Genomic DNA, 25517 nt, shown 5'->3' on the forward strand with positions numbered 1-25517 from the left:
TCCTCCTCCAATTCACAATGTGCCTTGAAGGCAATTTTTACCATTTCCTCTTCACAAACAACAAATAGGATATCACCAGTCTACTTAAACACAGCATTTCTTCCCAAAACAATAAGCACCATTATCATAATGATTGGTGCCGCTTAACATCCTTTAAAAGTCAGGTTTTAAACACAGCCTTTCTAACGCAGAGCTCAAAGCCTGCTGCTGTGCATGTCCTGACCTGGGCTGAGAGGAGAGACGAGAACACACACGGCTCCGACTCAACTCCTGGGAGTTTCCCCATGAGCCCACTGACCACATCTGGCCTGCAGGAGCATCGCCATTGGCTCCAGATCGGTATTTTACCCCTTAAATTTTAAAATTAAATAGCAAGTGCATTAAGGATCCTACCCGCAAAGAACTGTAAGGAAATAGATAAAGTTCGCTTCCATTTTAATTTAAGCGAAAAGGAAATGACAGGTTCTGGTGTCTTACCTGGGCTGAGAGAGGAGAGAAGGAAATCAATGAATGAAACATACTGGGGGGGAGAAAAAAAAATATTATTTATGTTTCTATTTTTTGGGTATACACCAAGTTCTTTGCAGGAGCTAGGGGAAAAACAAAACAAAACAAAACAAAAATTACTTTCCACCTGACAGTTCTGAACGATCACAGAAGTCATGCTTGGTATTCAGCAAAACTAAGAAACCCTGTTGTCTGTCAAAAGAAAGAATGAGAATTGTCTTAGGCAGCAACACTTGATCTATTATTAGTCCATATTTCAGAATAAACTTAAAATGTATTGACGTCTTCAAGCAGAAAATGACAATGTACAGGCTCTTTTAAACTCCTAAGGGAAATCCAGAGCCATAGGTGAAGCTACCATTAAGGGGAGAGGGGAGGGAAAGCCAAATTATATTTCTTTACAGATAGCCTGAATTAGTTGTCATTAATTATCAATTACATGCGCCGTTATAAATGTATTGTTGGGTCATCGATGAGCTCAACTTCACGAGGCGTCTGAGAACGTGTGTTTGGAAAGGGACACCACAACTTGGGAGCATTTTGAAATAACTGACAAATCATCTAACTCAGTCAAAAAATAACTCACTTGAGAGAGATATAATTACTTTCAGTTTGCTTAAAGCCAAGGAAAAGTTGACACAGTGATTAAAAGGAGTAGGGGGGGAGTGCAAGCAAAGGAGGTAAAAAAAAGTTACTTTATACTGCTTGAAATTGGGCTATTCGGAGGCCTAGGACTTGAGCTTATTTGAAGAAAGATTATCTTGACAAATTGGATAAACATTTTGTGCATGACAGGACGCTGATGGAGAGTCTGTTCTGCAAGCACACCTGGGGGATAGTTTGCTTAGTGTGTGACCAAGGTGTTCAGCTAACCCCGAGTCCTCCCAGGGCGCTTTGTTTACCCTGTGACAGGTATAGGCAGATCTGAAGTCGAGGCCTCCACAACAGCTCCTGCAGACTTTGCAGATGCATTTTTTCCCTCCTCCCTGGGACAAAACACCTCTTGGCTAGACCAGACTACAAAAAGCTACCCCAGAATCCAGCTTGCATTTAAGGAAGCCTGCAGGTCGGCATGCCCAAGGCCAGTGAGCGACCAGTGCAAATAAAGCATGGCATCTCCATCCCTCCTTATCCCCCAGCACTGAGCAGGAGGCACCGCTCCAACACCGTGCTAGAGTCATCACCAAGTAGTGGAAGAAAATATAAACACAACCTCCTGGTTAGTCAGGAGGGGAGTGAAGGTCACCTGTGGAGGCTTTTGGCTCCCCTGCCTCAGAAAACAGCGACCATTTTGTGCTGCCTTCGCTTTGATGTCAGAGACTGAGCAGAACAAGACACCAGACCAAGGTGGGCGATGGCCACCGTGCAGGTTGTGGGTGACACCTGCTACCATCACCTCAAGGATTCCTTTGTCCGGGCAGGCAGGATGCAAACTTAGGCCTCTTGCACCAGGAGCAGTTGTACTGGCAGCTAAACCCTCGCAGATCCCAGCAATCCCCCCTCAGGGCTTTCTTCACGTGTGAATTCAGGAAGACAAGGATTCCATTCTCCAACCCCACATTCCCAAAGCTGCCCTCCCTCCACCTTCCTGGGGGGCTGGTTTCAGATGAGCTCTGAGGCTATGGCAAGTTGGTTCAAAGACAAGCATTTATGCCAGAGCAAAGGGGCAGAAAGACAGAGAAAGGAGAGTAAAAGAGAAACAATTTCATGAAGCTGGAGCTGTTATGGAACCACTCTTTAGGACTACAGAAGTTTACACTAGCAGGTGATAAAAGCTCAGATCAGAAATTGTTTTTTCCAAAAGTCAAAAGTTTTGTTCTAAGACCCCTTTCACACAATTAAACATCCAGTCCCCTAGATGTGCTCAGACGTGCTCTCTCCCCAGCTCAGCGTGGCTTTTGCCTGCACTTAGTCCATGAAGATGACTTCAGCCACTTCCTACCTCCAAAGCCGCGAGCAGGGCCCAGGAGCAGCAATGGCGGGACAAACCCCTTGGAGAAAGGGAGGATCAGGGTGGGACTCGCCTCACTTTGGCTGCTGCAGGTTCTCTAGAGGTCAATCCTGACCACCAGCCGTCAGTGGAGCACACCCAGCTCCCTGAAACTGGATGCCTGGTTTTTGGGTGGCTAAACAGAAGGAGCCTGTATGCCATGTCCCGTTCCTGAGCCAAACACACCAGTACACGGGCTCAGGGAAGTGAGAACAGCTCTGAGCTGGCAAACTTCAAGCCAGTGCTCTGCAAAGTGGTTAACAAGCAGTGTGGGTAGAGAAAACCAGCTGTGTTTTACACTCCAGCAGCACATCATCCCAAATCCTAATTCTGTACCTTGGCATTGTCTGGTCTGGTTGGGGACAGTTGGCTTCCTCCACCTCTTTGTAGTCACAAAATATTTTAAGAGGGGAGATTAGATGAAGAAGCCTAAAACTGAGAGCTTGGATTGACCCTTTAGACATCAGCCATAGATGAAAATATGCTAAGATGGGAGAGGCCGATGGTGCTTCTGCCTCTGGTGTCCATTAGACCATGAAGGCAAGTAAGCACTGGTGAGTTGCCATATAGCACAGGGCTTTTAATATTGCTTACTGGACCAAGGCAGGACTAGGGAGATGTTCACAACGTTTATATTGAGAGGTAAGAATGGACCAGTTCCCTACAGCAACAATCAACCAATTCTGTACCATATCAGTAAATTATTATTCTTCCTCTCTGACTAGCAGTGACAAGAAAACAAAAAGCCAGAGCTGCTCTGCAGCAAGACTGCATCACCTAACACAGATTTGATTTAAAGCCTGCAGAAGAAACAGGGAAGCATTACCGAATACCTCAGAAATATTTGAGAAATTATTTTTAACATGGGAAGGGCCTTCATTGATTTTTGCCTTTCAAACTGAATTTTCCAGAATAGCTGCCATCACTGTACACAAAAAGCAGCAATCAAAGCAGTTAAAGGTATTATAGAATTGCTCTGCTGCAGAAAACATTTTCACCCAGACCATTTACATCCCCACATGTCCTCAGGCAGAGCACCCCAAAGCTAACACACATTTCCCTTGTGAATTATGACAACTCGGAATAACTTCAGATAGTGCTCCCCATGCAAGATATAAAGAGGTGACAGAAATAATTTATCTCCATCCTGTGGAAGTAATATGAACCTTCTTAGGTAGGCATGGATTCAGCAAACAAGCCATCAGAAAATGATCTGAAAATAAAGACGCTGAATGATAGGAAACAAATATTTTTCCAGGATATAACAGCCTGAAGTAGACCAGCCGTGAGTCGAGGAGCTCCTGAAAGCAGCTATGTATCTCTAGCTTGCCCCGGGGTTATTTAGATGATGAGGAACACTTTCGTGACGCAACCCTTGCATCTTGTATTTCGTTAGCTGAGTGTGTTGCCACTATCCTGACAGGAGGGATTGTCTTTTCTGGGTGACTGAAATGGAATCAGGACACTATTTCATCCCAATTCATACAGTTATTATTAAAAAGCATTTTTTTTTTTTTTTCCTTATTTACCTGTGACACTACACTGCACACACAAAAAGAACAAAGGTTGTCAAAGGCAGAGTCAGCCAAGCAGGAATGTTCTGGCTCTGGATGTACGTGATGATGTGAGCTATTGTGCCCCAGCTGACACGGCCATGGCTCCACGAGCACTCGCCAGTCAGCGCATCTCTGTGTGCGGGAAGGAATCCAAGCTACAGAGGAAACAATGACTCTGCAGTTTAATAGAAATCCTCAGGTACAGAGGCAACAACAACAAAAAAGGCAACAAAAGGGTAGCACAAAAGAGGATATTTAGTGGTCTAACACCAGACCTCGATGCAAATATGTCTGTGTCTAGGCATGAGTCTCAGTTGTAAGCATCCCATTGTGGTGGAATATGCATGAAACACACTCGTTATTAAAGTCTTTTCTCAAACAGCAAAAGATCTACTATTCTTCCCAATTTTATTCTCTTATTTTCTCACCTCAGATTTGACTTTATTCAGTTTCAGACAAATGATTTTAATTTTAAGCTGGAAAACATGCAAAACAATATTAATTTGCTCTACAAAACTGATCTTTGCACACAAAACACCGCACAAGCCCCTTATCTGGAAAACTCCAGCTGTCCTGACAAAACTTCCAAAAGTAATTAAATAAAAATCTAATCAAAAGACATCTTTGTCGTCAGATTAATTTTTATTTTCCATTCAAGTGATCCCCACATTTCTGAAGATCATGCTTGTACTCAAGTGGTGGAAGTCAGACAACAGCAATGTGTGATACTGAGCAGGGATCAGATGGGGATGCTTACAACAGAATTTTCATCAGCACAATCGATCAGGCTCCGGAGATACAAAATCAGGTTTTCAAAAGTAGGTTTTCTTTTTGAAAATCAGACTTGCATGATTTCTAAAAATGGAGCAGAGAGCAGTGCCAGCAGAGTGCCAGCCCTGTCTGCAAACAAGCTCCCTCTATACACTCCAAGTGCAGAAAACAGTGCAGCATTCCTGCTCATTCTGTTTTAAAAACTGTGAGTTTAAGACGGGCTGGAACCACTGATTTGATTTAGGTGGTCAGCCCACTTTTGAAAGAAATCTGTTCTTCAATGCTTTTGCTACCAGCTCTAGCTAAAGTTGGCTCAGCAGACGCTGTACACCCACACTTGTGCATCACCCCTGGGTGCTGCAGAAATCACTGCCTGTAACCAATACTATCACAATACAGCTCGTTCCTGCTTCTTCTTCTTCTTTTTGTTTTCTTCAAATCCTGTGTGTGATTTTAATCTCATAAACAAAACCCTCACAGCTGCAAGGAGCACTCTCTTGCCTTGCCCTGTGTGTCAGGGTGTGCCCTCCCAGGATATCTGTCCCAGCCCGTTATGCAAAAGACAACCAGTCCTTTATGGCAGGAACGGCCGAGCCCCATTAGCCAGGCAGACAGACACATTTGGAGCACAGATCCCAGAATATAGGGGAGCCATTGTCTCGTTTCAGGGCAGGCCAGGGAGCCTCCATCACATGGGGGAAACCTTTGATGTCTCTTGGATTTAGGGGACAAGTCCAAACGAAAGCAGGGGCAGAGCAGCTTCTGCTAAGCAGGGCAAAGTTTTCCTCTCCCTGATGAGGGGAGGTTTTCTGTAGGAACAAAACAGGCTCCCGCAGATGTGACCAGTGAGGAGACAGAGCTGGCTGGCAGGACAGAAAACAGGGGCTGTACAGGGACAGCCTGGCAAAGCAGCCAACTCTGAGCAGAAAAAACAACTTGGAGTAGTGACTGAGGGGAAGAAAAAGAAAGAAACACAAAGGGTATATTTAAGTATATATATATAAATATGCTGATATTTTGAAGCTCTAAAATACTTCTGTATCAAATTAACTTGCCATTAAAGGTCTGACTGGTGATCTTCCTCACCACAATAATTCAGTATAAAGTGACAAGACATGGCAATATGAGCATCTTGAAGACCAACAAGGTTTGTCTTGTTCTTCTGGTTTTAGTTTAGCTAACTCTGTGTAAAAATTAAGATGCAAGTCACACCATATGAGACAGCAGCCAAAAGCAAAGCCAGTAAGGTCACAGGCACAAAAAGATCTGAAGTCTCTCCTACTAGCTTCCAAATTTTCAGGGTTTGTTGCAATGGTGCATTGTTACTTATGATCTCCCTTTAAGCCAAGAATGAAACGTGAATTTCTTATCTTGCAGATAAACAATTACAAAAAATGTCTATGCTGAACAGTGACAAAAACTGAGTTTCCTGCACAGTGCATTTCCCAACCCCGTGTCTGGCTGCCAGTCAGACTCAGGACCCACAGAGCACCAAGAGAAAAATCGGGTCTGAAGTGTCTGCAGAGCCCAGGGTGCATCTGGTCTTACACGGGTACACCTTGTGGGGGCAGAGAGGAAAGAGTGAGGAGCAGGGGAAAAACAAACAAACACAAAAACAAACAGACAAACAAAATCACCACCACCACCAACAAAAATAAATTTTAAAAACCCCACAGTTTAATAATTCACTTCTTGCCACAAAACAAGCATAGACTTCTCTGCTCCAGGCTCAAGTCTAAGCTCCAACCCAAATACGTGACTTCATGTAAACAACTCGAGCGAGTCTGGGTTTATGAACTAGATCCTCATAATGCAGCCTAATTTTTAGCAAAAGCGGTTATGCTTTACTGTGGAACACAGTTGTCAAATTCTGAGAATCAACTCAGAAATAAATACAGTAATCCTTACATAAACAGTCTGTAAACCACTTAGTAATCTTGGAGACAAGAACCAGCTATTAAACATAAGTGGTAAACTCTGAGAGAAGCATTTAAAATGAAGTGCAAGCAGAACATACATGACAGATTTTTTTTGGTGGCTTCAGAAGTCAAGCACCCCATTCTAACTGGGTGAAAGAAGATATGTGCATCCCCAAGCAAGCAGATCTTTTTTATCCCCTAAGTGCAGTCATGGAAGCTGCTTTGTACTGTGTTTGTACAAGGTGAATATTTCCTTATGTTGAACAGTGTTCTTGTTGGAATGCTGGATTAATGCACAGATAGGACAGGCATCTGGATGGCTTGGGCAGATTCCCTATTTCCAGACAGAACTATTCAGAGTACTATCAAATTCATATTTTAGTGACACGAGAGAATTTATTCTGGATAATCTGCAGACAAAATGGATATTAAGTGGACAGTACTTTTGTAACAAGAAGGACAAACCTTGCAAATTTAACTCCTGTCCAAGTCATAAAGTCTTAAATCAGAATTGAGAATTTTTTTCTCAAATTAAGTTTTGCCATACAGAAGTTTCTTCAATGCCTCAATCAATCCAACAAGCAGCGATGTCTTTTGAGACAACTCATTTAGAGTTATCAAAGCCAACAAGACTTCCTTTGTAACTTTTAAAGCTTTTATTAAAACAAAAAAAAATCAGAATATCTGGGGTTGGGTCCATTCACTCTAATTACAGATCCAAATTCTATCCCTAAGACCTCTTGCTTTTTCACTGGCACATCATGCACTCGCTTGCTTTTTTCTGGGTAGGTTTATTCTGTTCTGACATTGCCCTTGCAGGAGCACAAGAACAGTTTATTGGGAGGCCAAACCCAGCGGTCCCAGCCCTCCGCTGCAGATCCCATTATTCTGGCATTACTGCTCACCCCCCAACAGAAGTGTGCTAATAATAAGGGGCTCAATGAAAACCAAACAAAACTACCCTGCTACAACTCCATGTGAAATGTTGACCCAAGAAAAATAAAGCATGCCTCTTGGATATCCATCTGCCCACTTTGCACAGCAGATAGCAGGGGGCCTGCTGCAGGTGCTCAGGAGAGGGATTTAAGCCAGCTTCCAAAGTTCACATTGATAAATGGTGAACGTATCACACCAGCCATCTGCACACACCTCGCCACATCTGCAGGCCCTGCAAGCAGCTCGGGGAGCTTTTACATACAGCTGAGCAAACCCTTCCCTCCTCCATCCATGCTGGAATTTCAGATCCCTCACGCTAGTTCCGCTCTTACCCTTGCCAAGAACCTCATTTGTCTCCACCAGGTCCAGTCTCAAGGGCCTTCTTTCAACCCTGAGACCTACAAGAGACTCTGTTTCTTCTTATCATCATTTTTGTCTTGTTTCATCTCATCCTCTTCTTTATTTATACACACACATTCTACTGAGACTTCTCTCTTGAGACTGCAAATCTATCTGGACAATTTTGGGGACCACAATAAAAAGACATGTCACAGCTCAAATTGTTTACATCCCAATCTCACAGTTCCTTCTTTCTGCAAACTCAGTGCCCACTTCCACAGACTGACATTAAAAAAAATCCAGATGTGTACATGCTATTCTTATTAACAAATGAAGGAGACAGTAAATGTAACGACCTTGTACCATGATTTGGTGCTTCTACAAGCACTTTAGCACTATTTAACACTATTCCTATTCATCAAAACAGATAAAAACCAATACAATTTTAAGCACATTTACATTTTGCACAACTTTAAACACAAAATACATTTTACTGACTAGAGACACGTAATTTAAGTCTTGTCCATGCGGACACTGGTGAATTAACATCACAAAGTTGAAATTTCAAAGACTGACAGAAGTTTTGGGTTTTTCCTGCACACCCTTAAATCAAACTCCCCTTTAGATTTAAAAAAAAAAAAAAAAAAAAAAAAAAAAAAAAACCCAAAAAACAAAAAACACACCACCTAAATAAGCTTCAACTTTTGCCAGGAGAATCCACTTTCAGATTATTTTGTTTTTCTTTTGCATAAGCCTGCGACTTTTACATAATCCGCAAGCAAATAGCTCTATTCTGTAGATTAGAAATTATAAAAGACCATGTAATCAGCTGACAAAAGAACTGAAAACAACCCCAGAGGAAAGGCAGAGCTGCTCTGCAGGCTCACAATGTGCTGCTCTGTCAGCCTCCCACTCCTCCAGCAGACACTCCTGACATTTCTTGTGTCATTACTGGACTTTATGAATGGGGCCGTAGGATGTTTGCTGGAGAATAATCAGAAAGGGAAGGGACATGGTATGGCAGACAAGGGAGCTGCTTCACTCTCTGCTGACCAGACCCAAGCAATTAGTTCACTGCTTTCTCCTACCACCAGCCATGAATCACAGCTCCACACTGTATTAAAGGCTGAATTGTTCCTCATTTTTTAATAAGAATAGCTTAAGAAATTAAGCTATTGTAACCTCAAATAAACTGCACGTGGTTTGGCGGCTTTATTTATTTCACATGTCTCCAAATGTTTAGGTACTTACACAAAGTCTCATCAACCTTTCTGGGGCCAGAAAAATCAGCTGTAATTCTCGCCAGAGAGAGTTACCCTACTGAGGATACAGCTCTTTGCCCTTCTGGGGCAGACATCACAAACACAGTTCCTGCCCCCGCACTTCCCAGCTCCCATTGGCTTGCACAGCCACACGGGAGATGCAAATTACACATAAGAGAAGGGAAAGCCCTGGTGGAGAGAATTGGTTGGCAACTCTGAGATGAAGCAACACTGCCAGTGGTGCAAGAGATGGCAAACAAGCAGGAGGAACCCAGTCTGGGCCCCCCTGTTCTCATCTGCTCTTTACAAGCCTGAGGAGCATTTCCAACTAATTTTGAGGAAATTCTTTGGAAAGAGAAACCTTACAGGTTTCTGGGGAACAGAGTTCCAACAAAATGAATGGCCCAGCAGATAGAAAGGATGCACAAGGAAAATGAACCACAGCACCTGCTCAGCAAAGAATGCAAGAAGGGTTTAGACAGAGCTGAGGCTCCCACAAAAGTCCCACCAAGATGAGCAGATCTCTTCAAGATTCCTTCTGCTGGTGGGGCCGCTCTTTTTGCTCCACCGATTTCCCTGGGCCTTGTGCCTGCCGGGTCATGATGCATCTGGGGCAATTCCTGGCTAATCAATAAATATCTTCAGACATTTCTTAGGATCCCGGCCCCGCCATGGCTTGGTCCCACGGGATCACAGCCAGGCCAGCTCCCCTGCTCTGCTGATACAGAGCACAGCTCTCAGGGTTCGCCTGGCCAGCCATCAGTAGGTAGGGGGGGGAGGTTTTCTGAGAACTTGGGAATGAAAAGTCTTTCCAAGGTGATCAAGCAGTAGGTGTTCTGAGGAAGGAGCAAACCCCTGGTCCAGGTCGCTGTGAACTGTGCCCTGTCCCACAGCACTTCTCCAAGGGAAGGTTCTAAAGACTTGCTCAGTGTGGGATTTCTCGGTGAGGGACATGCAGGATGCTTACCTCAGAGACAAGCAGAGAGAAAATTATTCACGAGAACTTGCTTGAATACAAAGAGAACTAAATTTTAATCGCTTTATAATGCTTTTGCATTAATTTTTGCTAAGCTTTAGAGTACTATGATTAGTAGAGAACATTTTTATAAGTGAATTTTGAGTTTAAGTACCAAGATGTTCAATTAAAGTATGAACAGAATATTATAAACCTCATAATTCATGATGTCTGGTGGAGTTACATAAGCTAGAAAGAAAACTAATACCATCAGCCATGTAATTGCTCAGCATCAGCAAATGATGGATTTTGCCCAGAACAGGAATAATTTTCGTATAGACACACATAATCATTACAGAATGTTTAAAAAAAAAAAAAATCAGAGTTTCTCAAACTCAATATTATCTCCCTAAGTTGATATAATTATTATATTGTAAAGGCATATAGACCCTGGATGTGTTCTTAGTCGTGGAATGTAGTTGCTCAGATCACAAAAGCAAGGTTACCTTAATGAATTCATGGAAACTAAAGTCAGGTGATCAAGCTTCAAGAAAAGAAAACAGCAGAGAAAAACAGATAAAGGACAAAATAAGTAGTGTCAAAGAAGATTTAGACAATCCATTAATAAAACAATTTTAGCCTTTTTACATAAAGAGTTTGGCTTGTTCATTGTCTAGTTTAGTTGCTCAACCTTTACAAAATTCAACGTGCTTTTATATCTATTTAATCAGAAAATATTTTTTATTTTGCTTATCTGGCTCAAGATGTGACCTTAAATACTGAGGTTTGTACAGCTAGTGGAGCTGAAAACTGAACTGATCCCATCACAAGCAAATTATCAGCTCTCCAACTGTGGAAGCAAAACTTCACTTAATCTGATGGCAAATAACATGCAGTTCTGCAGCAATTCCTGCTTTGGCTAATCAGTCAGGCTGATGGATGTTTAGCACTTACCTTAATGCAGATTTTTGCTTTAGCTAACATTTGTAGAAACAGAATCAATTACAAGCTGGAGATTACTGGGCTGATGGGCTTTCATGCCATTGCAGTTGACCGTGCAATTGGGTTTCTAAGTGACAGACACCACAGGACAGTCTCAGCTTGGCAAAATCCCCCTTTACTTTTCCACTTATAGTGGAAATTAGTCTTCATTCAGCACTTTAATTTCCCAACCCTTGCCTTTTTTCCTGGGCCATCTGAGCAGAGCTTATGCACACACGAGTGCTTTGCTCTTGTCTGGTGAGGGAACACCTACACCTGGGTGTCCCCAGCACAGTGGCACAGCCCCCACTGGCACAGCCCTGGGATAATTACAGCATTATCTTCTTGACCAGTCGATGTTCAAATGTGGAGGTGCTGTGTGAGGGAAAGCTTTAAATGTGAGAGCAGCACAGAGGGCTCCTGGTCAACACAAAATAAAGCTCAGCAACCCTCTAGAATAAAAGAGAAACCTTCACAATTAATGCTTTTTGCCAGCATGATCCCAAGCAAAAGAGCATTCTTGCAGTTAAATACTTTTAAAGAGGGAAATAGTTCCTGTTTAAAGGAGTTTGGTTGCTCCTTTCACTGCATCCAATCTTTACTAAATATTATCTATTTATTAGCAGCAACCAGAGTCCTTTTCCGTTTTTCTGGGAAAAAGTGTAGAATTAGGAGTCTTCAGTATCTCTATTAGAAACACTGGTGCTCAAAATCAAACCTATAACCTCTGCTCCCCAGCACACTGCAAAATCAGCCCCAGCAATAAAGGTGATACAAATGCAACTCTGTCCAAAAGCTCTCACCCACAGATTGGATGAGCATATTTAGGGGAGCAGCCCCATTAAAATTTTAGCAGGTAGATAGCATATGTTAGAGGGAGGGTTTTTGTTGGGGGGTTGTTTTTTTTTTTTTTTTTCAATTAACTAACTGTCTCTAGCCCAGAGCTAGAGTCTCAAATGCTTTTACAACACTGTGATACTCCAGTTCACGTCTGTCAGCTGGAATATTTACAGCTTTTTGATTATTAAAATTGTCTGAAATGCAGGGCTACAAGCTGGATGGGGCAGTCTGCCATGAGGTCCAGAAACAAGGCACTTGCATTTAATCAGGATCTGTCAGCCACTGTTTCTCTTTGCACCACCACTCCCCAAGTTGCTCCACCACAAAAGTGAAGTGACATTACCTGGCTTTTACCACCTCTGATTAGGAAACTTCCAGAGTCTCTCTGCCCTACTCATTTGTAGCCATAAATCTTGTAGAAACTTGCAGCTCTTTACCAGGTGTTTGGTTTTGTCTGAAGTCAACCAAAAGCATCAGAACTTGCTGAGAGGACAGAGACAGATTGGCAGCATCCTCACCTGGGCCTTAACTGCACAGAGCTGCTCCCAAAAGCCAACTTGTGGCCAACACAGCACTGACAAAGCCAATCCAGCACCAACAAAACGTCATTCCTCCTAAAAGAAGCGGGATGACTTCAGCACCACCGACAAAGGAGCACAGAGCAGATCCCAAGGGCGTAGACAGGTGAATTTAAAAGATATAAAGATATGAAGCCTAGATCTCACCCACTACGCTGATGAGGTTTGCTGAATACTTGCATAAAAACATTTTTAGGCATAAAAGACTTCGGGACATCTTTCTCCCTCCTCCAAGAGAGAGTTATCTGAACTCACTGGCACCTCCTGTTTTATTAACACCAGCAGCTCCTCCTGGGACAGACCTCTTACTGAAACAATGTGTGCAGCAGAGCTGTGAAGAAAAATGCGACTCTTTTCCACCCCTTCCTTTCATGGCAGGTTTTGCCAGTGCCTCTCCAGCTCTCTGGCACACACCTACTGCCAGGTCTGGGGCCACAGCCTGTCCCAGCGTGGGAAGGACTCACGCACAGGAGCCACGCCACGCTGGGGACGCCGTTCCTCACGCGCAAGGTTCTCTGAATGATATTTGCATTGAAAAATGTTTACCCTCTGTGTGTTCCTCCTCAGGAACAACGCAGATGGGGGTTCACGTTTTTTTTAAGAGACACTTGGATAAGCGCAAACACATCTCTTTTGTAATCAGCCTGGGCTGACCCTGTTTAGCCTGAGGTCAACAACCAGTGGCATCTGACCTGCCGAAGTTAATGCAGCAGAACAATAGCAGAGGGTTGGGCAAGGCCTTATCCTATTACCTTTTTGATACCAAATTAATTGTTTTTCTCCCTCTCAATGATTCTCTGACCTTTCAGTTATATGTGTTGCTGGCACAAAGTGATGGATTAAATTTAAGCAAGTACATTTCTTGACATTGTCTCGCAGATTTAAAAGTTATTTAGGTCTTCCTTTCAGCACTAAGAGGTTTAAGAATGTGCTTATGATTGCAACCTCATTTGATAGTTAAAGAACACTGCAAATATTAATTAGCTTGGCAGTATCAGGGACAGAAAAACCAAAGAAAAGATCACAGCACTTATTGCCAAAAGAAAAAGATTCCACAAGTAATGAAGTGATGGAGATGCCCTACAAACCATTGGTAGGCAATGCTAGATGACTGGCATTACCTTAATTGGTAGTGTTTTATTGATTGGCCAACCCAAAAATATCACATGTAGAATGAATGTAATTAATCAGGCTGATATTTTTCAAATGGAGAAACAATCCTTGATCCTTTGCTGGATGAAGAGAGTGTGCATGGAATAGTTTTTGGCTCCTACCACAGCTTTGATTCAAGTTTTTACTTCCTTGTTGGACCATTTCACCACATGGAATAAACTGAGGTGAGTGGTGGATACCAACACCATAGCAAAAGAATTGAAAGAAATGTCTTCAGGATTTCCCCCATTGTACATCATAAAAGCAAGGGAACCTGAAAACCTGATTTATTAATCTAAAGTTCAGAACATTCAAATCTGCCTGTAAGTGATTGTAAAGCATCAAGGCACCAGATGCACGTTCTTTGCTTGGCCCAGCTCTCTGTGGGCAGAGCCATGCCCCCTGCTCCTCACAACCGCAGAGCACAAGTGGCACGTTCTGTCAGGTTCTAACATCCACAGGAGACAAAAATCATTTTCCTTCAGACAATATTTTTCACCTGTGCTAGGCAGCAAGGGCAAAAACATCAGCATGATACAACTTAGATCAGCTCCTCCAAATCCTTCTGAACTCTAGAAATTAACAGGGATTTGGGGCTGACTCATTTATGTGTTTCAGGTGCTTTAGAAAACAATAAAACCTGGCTCCTACCCTCCTTTAGCCTCCCCCACCAAAATAAAACAGCTACACATCCATGCCGTTGGAAAGTTTTGTTCCCAGCTCCCTTGCAGCTCCCTGCACAGTCCAACTATTCTCTAGCTCAACACTATGGTTTTAAACTATTTCCAAGAACACTGCCAAAATTTATTTACTGAATATATTTTTTTCAAATAAGCGTGTTAGACTATTTTCTTTAATTGGTAGAATATAGAATCTCATAGGTGTTTTCTCAAGATAAAGAAAACACTTTTTCCTGGTTAGGTCACGAGGAGCCTGAAGAATTGCATATTTCGTCACTGAAAAACATATTAACTAAGGTATTAAATAAATTAATTTATTCTGATTCAAGCAGTATTAGATCACAAGAAAAGAAAAAGATCAACAGAAAGGAAATGTTACATCAGTGGTATCACTGGGTAACTTCACTTATTCAACAGAGTTAAATATTCCCTTAATTCATACTCCAAACTTCAAATACGGATGATTAAGCATATACATTAGCAAGATGAAGAGCAGAGGATTTTACATGACAGCTCTGCCCAAAAGTGACAATAAAACCTGCCTTAGGGAGAAATTGGGAGAGAAGTAGTAAAAGGCTAATCTTGTTATAATGATTTATGGTTTATGGAAAAAAAAAAAAAAAAATCATGGTCTAAGCCGTCTTCAATTTTTCCAAAACATTCATACCTGCATTTAAATACTTCAGTAAGAACAGAAACATTCCCCTCTGTTTCCAGGATAACAATGTACTTCATTAATCAGAAGCTCACAGGAACATGTTCAGAAAGTGCAGAATTGGACTAATTTGATTTTCAAGGCTAATAACAGCAAGGCGAATTTCACAAGGATGAGCGCCGTGCCTCCACGTTTGGGTGCCTCTCTGGCTCTGGGATAGCTCTGCAGACACAGCTTTGGCTTCCAGTGACTGCAATGCAGCAGGGACAAGCCCCATGACATTATCCTGAGATATCATAACCGTAAAAAATTTGGAGGGTGCGGAAAACAGATAAAGTCAAAACACTGCCAGAAGAAAACCATACAAAAACACGTATCGCCACCTTCCCAGGGCAAAGTTATTAGAGCAATAGCAGGCAAGTCAGAATACTTATTTCAGCTGCAATTTTTCTTTTTGGAGAGTGCTAACACCAAAAGTTGCCCAAAAAGGGCAGTCCTAAATACCTATCTAGTTCAATTTTCTATGTTGCTGAATTAGAATTTACATATATAATGGGGAATCAACACAGGTAAGGGAAAAAAAAAAAAAAAGGAAAAAACCCCCTGCACTAAGAATGTTAATGGAGGAGTTGCAGTTAAACTCCAAAAGAAAAAATATACAAGCAAAAGATTTGCAAGGAGATGCCAAAAGTTGCAGGAATTGAGACAGGAGGCATCGTGCTCCTATCCCTTTTTCTCAACGTTTGGGAACATCCAGTACAAAATCTTTGCCCCCAGTGCAATTTCATTCCTGGTGTAAAAACCTGTGCTTTAAAAGCCTGATACATTTCAGTTAAATCCCCATGATTTGTGTCTTGACATGGGGCAAGTGGTCAACACATGAGTAACAGCCCATGCAAATCTCTTCTTAAATAGACTGAGGAATTAATGTGTAATGCAGGGGAAAGGACTAATTATCTTCCATAAATAATGAGATTGGTTTGGGAGCCAGCTTTCAGAAAGTTTAAGATAGAGGAGGCAACTACACTCTACTTTTGGGATGGGTGGTGGACGCTGTTCAGAACGTTTCTGAAATAAAAAAGCAAAGTCTGCACTCAAATGGAGAATAACTGCATGTCTGTGATGCACAGATTAAAAATATTTGCCTTATGACTTAGAAAAAATCTGTATGAATTCCACTTCTCATTTTTAAATAACAGAGAGAATAGGAAACTTGCTGGTAAAATCACAATTTAAAAAATTAAGCCCCACACATATGAAGATCCAATATCCATTTGTACGCAGTACTTGACTCTTTTTTTAGTTTCTTCCTTATTGCAGGAAAAGAAGAACAATTACACCTGATATGATCCTGACTAGGTGAAGAAGTGAGGGTGGCATGAGTAAACTAGAAGGTGATTTGATGAAAGACACACTTTGAGCATCCTAAAACACTAAAAGAATTCTGTGGCAATTTCCCTCTCTGTACCTGGCTCAAAGACAGCAGATAACCCTTAAATATTCACTCAGACACCACCATCCTTTGCACACAAGCCCCAAGACACAAATTCTGGCTCTGTGAGCCCTGCTCTGTTACCAAGAACCATCATCCTCCCCATCCTCTCCTGCAAAGGGTTTTTATGCCGTAGGAGGGTGTAGGGGGGCCTCACTGCGAGGGTGAGGCTGTCTGATCCCCACACCACAAGTGAGGCAAGAAAGCATCTGCTTAGGACAGCCACGAAAAGAAGCTGCTGTCACCCACCCTACCACAGAAACGTCCTTGGGAGGCAGCAACCAGCTTGCCCTCTGATCATCATCTTTCCCTCACTCCCCACAAGACTGCAGATGCTGCTCCATGTGGATAGTGGCATCAAACAGGCACTGAGGGGCTGAGACTGCTGTCAAAATCTTCTGCTACAGGACATTTCTGTATAAAGTTAAAAAACAAAGGCTGGGAGACAAAGCTTGGTAAAAACAGGGGGTGAGGCAAATGGCTCTGCCTGACATCGTCCACTCCCGTGTTTCACCTGAAGCAGCTGGATTGCTCAAGAGAACTGCACTGCATTGACAGAGTTTAAACCAACACTGAGGATATGGACAAGTTTTATACTAACAGCACCGTGGCAAATTTCCTCAGCTGGAGACAGCTAACACAGGGTTTGTTGGGTTTCTGCGCCTGCAGAGAAAGACATGCAGGCGATGGAGTTGCTGCTCATGGCCAGAAAGGATCTCCTGGTAGCCACAGATGTGCTCACTTCTAAGACTTTGCTTACAGAAGAAAGGTGGACGGTTTGTGGGGTTTTTGGTGGGGTGTTTTGTTTGTTTGTTTCTTTGGGGGTGGTGTGGGGGTTTTTTTGGTTGTTTTTTTGTTGTTGTTTTTGTTTGTGTGTTTGTGTTTGTTTTTTGGGGTCTTTTTTCTTCCCAGTGGCATTGAATGCTTGCATAAACTCCTGATTAAAAAATCCAAGATTCATTTGGGCCACATGAAACGCACCTTACCCATTCTGTGAGGATTTCAGGCTATATTTCACTCCCTCAATAGCATCAGTCTGAAATGTTAAAACTTGTAGAACACAGCATAATAAAGCAGCTTGAACCTGAGAGCTCTGCCAAGCATAACATCAGATCTTTCGGAGAGGGAGGTTAGATAAAGCACCAGATACACAGCAAATTCTGGATTGAAATAAAACACCAAACATTTCTTCTTGGCTGGCAACAGGTGAATTCACAGAACGAGTTTCCTTATTCACAGAAGTTTCTTTTATAGCAGATTCAAGGGTTTCCCTGCTTCCCAGGAAAATTCCGTCTTGCAAGATGTTTAAAATGTTATCAGCTTGGAAAAAAAAAAATAACAGTGCTTTAAACTGATGGGAAAGGAGCCCATTGGCTCTAAAGTTACCATCCCCGGGTCGGGCACTCGGTGCTGTTTGGGGCCTTTGTTCAGGCTCAATCAGCCGTCGAAAATCAGCGCTCCCGTCCCTGCCCGCGCTGGGCGGGATGACCAGGAGGGATTCCCGCAGCCAGGACTGGGCGCTAATTACCTGTTCAACCCCCTTGTAAATACCTGTGAGAGGAGACAGAGCTCAGCCCCCTCCTGGGAGGGAACTGGGGCAACAAAACCTGCCCGGGACTCCCCCTGTGCCCCCCATGGCAAAGACATCACCTCAAATAACATCTACATCTCCCTCCCTCCCTTCCTTCCTTCCTTCCTTCCTTCCTTCCTTCCTTCCTTCCTTCCTTCCTTCCTTCCTTCCTTCCTTCCTTCCTTCCTTCCTTCCTTCCTTCCTTCCTTCCTTCCTCCACCACTTAACACGAAAAAGTGTTTTTACAGACGCTGAAGGTGAGGGAACCACCAGCAAATCCCTGTCCATATTAGTACCTTTGCAAAGCATAAAAGCCTACAGCTTGTTTTTACGGAGAGCTCGCACTCACTGTGGTTGTTAAAATCCCGAAGTCCTAAGCTTCACCTGCCTGAATAGGATGGGGAAGGTGAGTGGGGCTCCCTGGGCCTGCAGAGTCACTGAAAGGGAAATTTATCTTCCAAACAAATATCCGAGAAATAAATGTGGTGCTCCAGAGACCTTTATTCCTCTGTCTCTCACTCTCAAAAAAAAAAAAAAAAAAAAAAAAAAAAAAAGAACCCACAGAGATCATTTGAAGAAAAAAGAAGATAAACGAGAGAAGTTTTCTGATAAGCACTGGCAGTTTTTCCTGTCGCAGCAGGGAACGCCATGGGGGAGCGAGAGCCTGTGCCCGTCGGTGACAAATACACAGGGCGGCTTGGCCGGGCTGCGCTCCTCACCCCGACATCAAAATAAGCCTTTCACGGGCTGTTTCCGGGGAAAAGGGTTTCTTTTTCCATGCGAACAGGGACGGCGGGAGGCGCAGCCCCCCCGGCCGGAGCGCAGGTGGGTTCGGTCTGTACGCGGCACTGCGGGACCGGGGACCGCTGCCGGCAGCGACGAGGGGGAAAGGAAGGAGAAGGGGAGGCGGGGAGGGCAGCTTAAAATTTTGCAAGAGCAAACAATCCTCCCGCGGGCAGCGGTAAATAAAATAACAGCGGCGGGGTGATTTGCAACCATGTAACGGGCTTTTGTCTGGGCCCATTTCTCGCCGCCGGGAGGGTTTCTGTGTTCCCGCTCCGCAGGGTCCCGATGTTCCCCCTCCGGCTACAAAGGCCGGGGGCTGCAGCCCCTCCCCGGCGCTCCCCCCGCTCTGCCCGCGCTGCGCCCCCCCTCCTCCCGCAGCCTGGGGGGCTCCTGAAGCGCTGCTGTAGGATTTGCCACCTTTAAAAACAGCTTTTACTCATCTTTTTTAACTCTCTCTCTCTCTCTCTTCTCTCTCTCTCTAGTTTACATGAAGCCCGTCGGGCATTTTGTTCCCTGTTGGAAAGTTAGAAGTGTTTATAAGTCTAATTAGAGGCATTTATAAGAGTGATTAGTGTGAAGCATCAGCTGCTGGAGGCGTTCTGTGTGTGTGTGTGTGTGTGTGTTCACACATGGACGCAACACTACAGTTTACAATTTGTTTCTGCCCCTGAAAGCTGTGAAATGCCCTTAATTCCCCCGGCACAGATGGCAACAGTGGGCACTGGCTGGCTCTGTCCAGCGGCTCCGCACCACGCAGGATCATATCTCTGGGGTGGGGTTGTGACCCCCTATCTTTTCCTTTGACGTAGGAGCAAGTGCCTAAGAAAAAAAAAAAAAAAAAAAAAAAAAAAAAAAAAAAAGTACAAAATTGAAAAAAAAAAAACCAAAAAAAACACACCAAAAACAAACAAACAAACAAAAAAACCCAACAACAACAACAAAAAACCAAAAAATACCAAAAAAAACCACCACACATGTATGTGTTGAAAGCTGCTGTTAGACCCGTAGGACAGAGACCAGCATGGCCCCACTCCTGCCTGCCCACGGACTGCCTTGCAATCCGTCACCTCACAAGTGTAACGTTGTCTTTCCTTCCTTTTCCTTTGCTGCGGGGTATTAACTCTGCCTCCTCACCCTCGCTGGACCTGGGTTGGCAGCACAGATGCAGATGTCTCTTGGGGGAGAGGCTCCTACAAAATCTACTTTGAGGAGTAAAACCATCTGGAATTGAGCCCAAACACCGGCGGGGGCTGTGGGGCTGGAGGAGCGGCTGCCCCAGCCCGAGGGGAGCTGGAGATCAGCCAGGCCACCGAACATCCCAGTGCTGAGCCCTGGTCCCCGAGTGTGTCCCTGCCTGGGGACACCGGGATTCTCCTCCGCGTCCCGGGCACCGGGGATGGCACGGCCGGGGGTGGCTGCTGGAGGCAGTGTGGCACAGCGTGCTTCCAAAACATCCATCCCTCAAACCTCGGTGCTTCCAGCCTAGAGCCACTGCCCTGAGCCTGGGGCAGCCCCCCAGGTTGCTCTGGATCCAGTGAGCACCCCCCAAACACCTCGGCCCGCTGAGAGCACCCCAGGAAGCACAGCCCGACCGCCAGCCCCGGTGCAGGGCTGCCACAAACCAAACCGTCTGACAAGATTTGGAGCCGGGAATGAGCCCTGAGGTCCTGCTCACAGGCACAGACCTGAGCAATGCCCATCTCCTAAGACTCCTGGGACAAGTGTCGGTGTCCCTGTGTCGCCCTGGCCCAGTGACACCCCTCAGGTGCTGTGCCAGGGCTGCTGCCTGCAGAAAAACCTCTAGTCTGGAGTTAGAGTTGGTTAAATCATCCTGAGGTAAATCCTACGAGTTCAGGCCCTCCTTGACCAGGGATTTCTTTTCTCTAGTCATCATATAAACAGAACTAAAAGGTCAGTGCTGCCCCCACATGCTTACAAAAGCTTTTGGCTGGAATGGCTTGAGAACGATAGGGAGATATGGAGGGAGCTCTTTAATAATATATTTGTTTTGCATACCTGGGGTCTGTTTCCGAGTCATAAAACAAACAAACAATTACAAAACCTTCCTTGATTTCTGCTTTCAAAAACTTACATGAAAAATATCTTCAGATTTATCCACATCGATTTCAGAGCTACGTTTAGAGAATTTTCTGCAAAAATAGTCTGTAGTACAGTTCCACTGACACATAGGGATGGTTTAGCCTGACTTTTTAATATTTCTTTTGGGGGAGACATTAATAAGCCTGTGGTCCCCATAATCACCCACAAAACAATCTTTTTTTTTTTTTTTTTCACTTAGTCTCCCTGTGTCTAGTCCATGCAGCCCTTATAATTCATGTGGTGATTTTCCCGAGGGCAGACAGAAATTGCTCTTTCATTTTTCCTGTGTCCATGTCTGTACAGCTACAGAAAGTCCCATACAAACTGAAGGTGAAGCACAAAAGAGAGGAGTTACAATGAACTCACTTTACTCCAAGTAGTAGCAAGTGACCATGTGAAGGGATGTACAAAAAAAACCAAGCTATTTTTCTGTCTCTGGTCTTTTCAGTAAGAGGGAGGTTAAGGTATCCCTCCTGGCAGGGGGTGAGACTCAAATGTCACGCTGAAGAATGACGTTGTGTGTGTCCCTTTAAAAACTTTGAATAGAAACTAGTTTAAATTTGAATCTAAAAAGATAAAGTGAGCTGGGTTCAACCTGGAACTGGCTAAAATGTTTCATGCTGCATGCGCATGAGGAAAAAAAAAAAAAAAAAAAAAAAAAAAAAAAAGTCTAAACCTTGCTTTTGAAAATTTTCAGTGGCAAAACATTAAAACTCCACTTTATTTTATGACAACAGGCAGTTTCTTTCACTTCAGAGTTACACCAAGAACCAGACCCTGCAACGGGGTGGAGATTCAGCTTGGAAATCCCCTGGATTTCTGGCTCAATTTGTCCTTGCGCACAAAACCCAGGCACCAGAGCCAATAAATTTGTTTCAAACAAGCGGTGTGTAGCCGAGCCCACCCCAGGCGTGTGGGCAGGAAGGATCAGGCAGGATGTGGGCTGCGGCAGAGCAGCGCTGCCCACCCGATCTCCATGGCAATGAGGGTCTCACCAGCTGGGTCAGCCCCAGCAGCCCTGGAGGGTGTCCCGGGGTGTCCATGGGCTGCAGCAGGTGGCAGCCCCAGCCAGGTCCCTGCTGAGCTGGCAGAAAGCCATTCCCTTGTTCTGGGGGACAGAGGGAACGACAGCAAGGTGCTGGGAGGGACGAGGGGACGGGGAGCTGCAGGTCCAATTCTGTGCAGACGTTTTCCTGCGGTCCACAAAGGAAACATTGCCACAATAAATTTCATGCAGTCTTCATTTTGGTCTATGGCAGAGACTCATTTGAACCCATCTGCTAAACAAATCTCTCTTCTTGCCCAGGCTTCTTTCAGTTTTAACTGTCCTGGATATGAAATCTCCCAGCTGCAATAAAGGTACTTCAGGGCTTCAGCAGGAAAAACAAAAATAAAATAAAATAAAATAAAACCAAATCACTGAATTCAGAGGGTACTGAGAGCAGAGGTGGGGTTATAGAACAGATTGACTTGGATGGAGTAACAATAAAACTTATGATCCTGCTTTCCTAATTAGCCTGGCTACATGGGTACCAAAACCAGAGCTGGAAATATACTAATGTCATGAAACCACACAAAAAAATAATACAAAAGTATTTTAATGTTGGCTGATTAGAAATTCCATTTTCAGAAACTTAACAAATACAAATGGCATTACTCTGTAAACTTCTTCCTTCAGAACCTTTGAAACCTCAATGCAGATGTTTAAATACATTTTCGCACAGAAAACAGTGTAGAAAAAGAACAAATAATTACAAAACATTTGAGAAAAGTCCTGAAATTCATTTCAAAAGGACATGACTTTAGCATAAGAATACATTTGGAGGAAGAGCATTTTTTGTTTGTTTAGCAATGCTCAAACTTTTCCAGCAGGAAAGCTGGGTGAGCATGCTCTATACCATCCCTCGTTATTTTCAGGTAATAGACATGAAGTTACTTTGCCTTTGTTATAAACAACCAGTGGTAGTGCTGAGAAAGGTATATTAAATGCCAGAAGGAAAATGAGCAAGAAGTGGTAAGATGGAGCCTGATCCTGCTAACCCCTGCTCCTCCAAGCAATCATCCTTCTTTTCTACTTACTGTACAGTCTAAGAACTCCAGGATTAAGTCAAATCTTAGAACCATAATTCCGTTTATTTGTAGAGGCACACATGCCTTTTGCTTAACATAAAGGTTTTTATTTAAAAGGAGGTTGTCAATTTGAAAGCGTTTCAAATTCACGTTTCGGACAAACTCTGTGCGGTTTCACACCGGGTCCGAGGGGATGGGCAGGATCAGTTCCAGCAGGCAGAGCTGCCCTCCCCTGCCCCAGGCAGCCCCGGCTGGATGCTCAGCACGGATGTGGGACATGGATGAACTCCTGCAGGGACCCCTCGGGTGTTCCCGCAGGAGCTCCGGCTCCAGCGGCGCCTCCCGCGGCCGTTCCGCACCCCGAGACCCCGAGCGGCCCCCACGCAGCCCCTTCACCCCCAAAATCGCTGCTGCTCCAAGTCAGCAGCGGGGAAAGAGCTCCTGGAATTCCGATATCGCATCCCAGTCATGAGGCTGGGGCGGTGCTGGCAGAGCACTGTGCCGGGAGCAGCTCTGGGAGGGAACAGGAGGCCCCGCACAGAAACAGAGGGACGGGAGCTGAGTGTCGTTGTCACCCGTGTCTGAAACTGCTCCGGAGAGCCAGTGAGCCAGCAGTGGTACAGGGACACGCAGGGCTGTGCGCGCACATGCTCACAGTTCCCTGTTTCATTTTATAGCTTTTTGTCCTCTTGGATTATCTCCTGTAAATAAAGGAGACAGAACAGAATGTGATTTAACGTTCACACCATATTTCAAACAGTATTACACAAGTTTCCAGAAAAAAAACCCAACCAAACAAACAAAAAAAACCTCCCCAAACCCCCAAAATGTTGTAGCAACCTGCAACCCTTTCCTCACATATCTTAACAAACAGCAAATTCTGGTTTGTTGCCTGCAAGCCTCAGGTCTGAGTTTTGTTACATTTTTAATGCCTGCACCAGAAGTTTACCAGAAACAGTCAAATCATCCTTTTGGAGGCGTTCTTAATTAAGTAGTGTCATATGTACTCCCTGCAAAGGACTGAAAATACTCAGCTGTGGTTAGGTGTTTTTTTTTTTTTGTTTACATATTTCATCCAGCCTAGGAGTGCTGCAAAATAAGTCAGCAGTTGTCATCCCTTTTTTTCAAATAATACTTTCTAAGAGGAGAGATTTTATTATAGCTTGGATTCAGCTAATGGATGAATATCATTGATTCATACAGCCTATTTCAAAGATCAGGCTAAGCCATTAAATAACAAAAAATAAGTAATTTTTACCCCCAAACCATCAGACTTTCTCTCTTAAAAGAGCAGTAGGGCATATTTTTTTCTCAGTTCAATATGAATCCACTCTTTACCCCCAATTTCAATTGGCTAGGTATGAAAAACTGAGGACTTAGGTTTTTTCAATGTCTCAACTGTAAGAAGAGAGTCTTGTTACTCATGTTTACCTCTGCAAACAGCAGCTGGAATATAGCCCCTCCAGGCAGAACGCTGTGAACATGTTAAAGTACTAAATGATTCCTAGGAAATTCATAAAGTGTCCTTTTCTAATGATTCAAGGCATTTTTGTGGAGGCAGATTATTTACTATTTTTAGCTTTTCCCAGTATCTAGCTTGTCTAATTGCTCCTTGTGCGAGTGCTCTGGCCCGGGGCTATTTTTCAGCTCTAATTGCAAAAGAAAGGATTACATGGCTTTGCTTTTGCTGGAGATGGGGCTCAAACCCTCCAGGAAAAAAAAAAAAAAAAAAAAAAATAAACCAAAAAAACCCAAAACCCCACAAACCCTCCACCCCCCGATTTCATAGCTACCCGGAGCATTCACTCAATTTGCTGGTCTCATCTATAACTTCAAACCCGCTGACAGCAGGACCGCAGGTAGGTACCTGCTGTGTGCTGCCAGCTGTCAGGGAGCAGGGCAGTCTGACCAGCGCTGGAGTTTTCCAGTTGATGGTTCTCTCTTCTGCTTACACAGTGCAGCAATTACCAGAGGTGTTACCTTTGCAATTTTCTTTGAAAAGTCATGGAGAGATTCCTGTAAAATGCTCCTTGTTGCAATTCTAGTTGAAAATCCTGGAAACAGCATAGAGAAGCCAGGCTCTATGCTGGGAATGGGCAGTGAGCAGCCAATTTGGGTAATAAAGCTATCAACTTACCTACCTACCTAAGTCTGGGGAAGGAAAACCAAAATGTCAAGTTATTTTGACTTTGTTCAAAATGCCAAAATGCCACAATCCGAAGTACCTAAGCGGTACTAACTGAACTTTCAGAAGATTAAAAAAACCCAACCCAGGCTTAGTTAACACTGTTGTGTGGATGCTCTTCAGGGTGTTTTCATCTCAGCCCATTGGGTAACTTTATCAAGCAGCAGTCTGGCAGAAGCTCCTCTCATTTCAG

At 43.9% G+C, this 25517-nt stretch overlaps 1 protein-coding gene across 5 annotated transcripts in view; it reads right to left on the reverse strand.

The window, feature by feature from the left end:
• Nucleotides 1–22681: 22681 nt before the first annotated feature.
• SOX2 (SRY-box transcription factor 2) overlaps nucleotides 22682–25517 on the reverse strand; it is an 87784-nt gene continuing 84948 nt past the window's right edge. For all 5 annotated transcript variants that reach the window (XR_005702482.2, XR_005702481.2, XR_005702480.2 and 2 more), the window contains one exon: nucleotides 22682–23840. The gene's annotated coding sequence lies outside the window, so the exon portion shown is untranslated. The remainder of the gene's footprint in view (nucleotides 23841–25517) is intronic.

The sequence above is a fragment of the Hirundo rustica genome, chromosome 10, assembly GCF_015227805.2.
Source record: "Hirundo rustica isolate bHirRus1 chromosome 10, bHirRus1.pri.v3, whole genome shotgun sequence".
Lineage (NCBI taxonomy): Eukaryota > Metazoa > Chordata > Aves > Passeriformes > Hirundinidae > Hirundo > Hirundo rustica.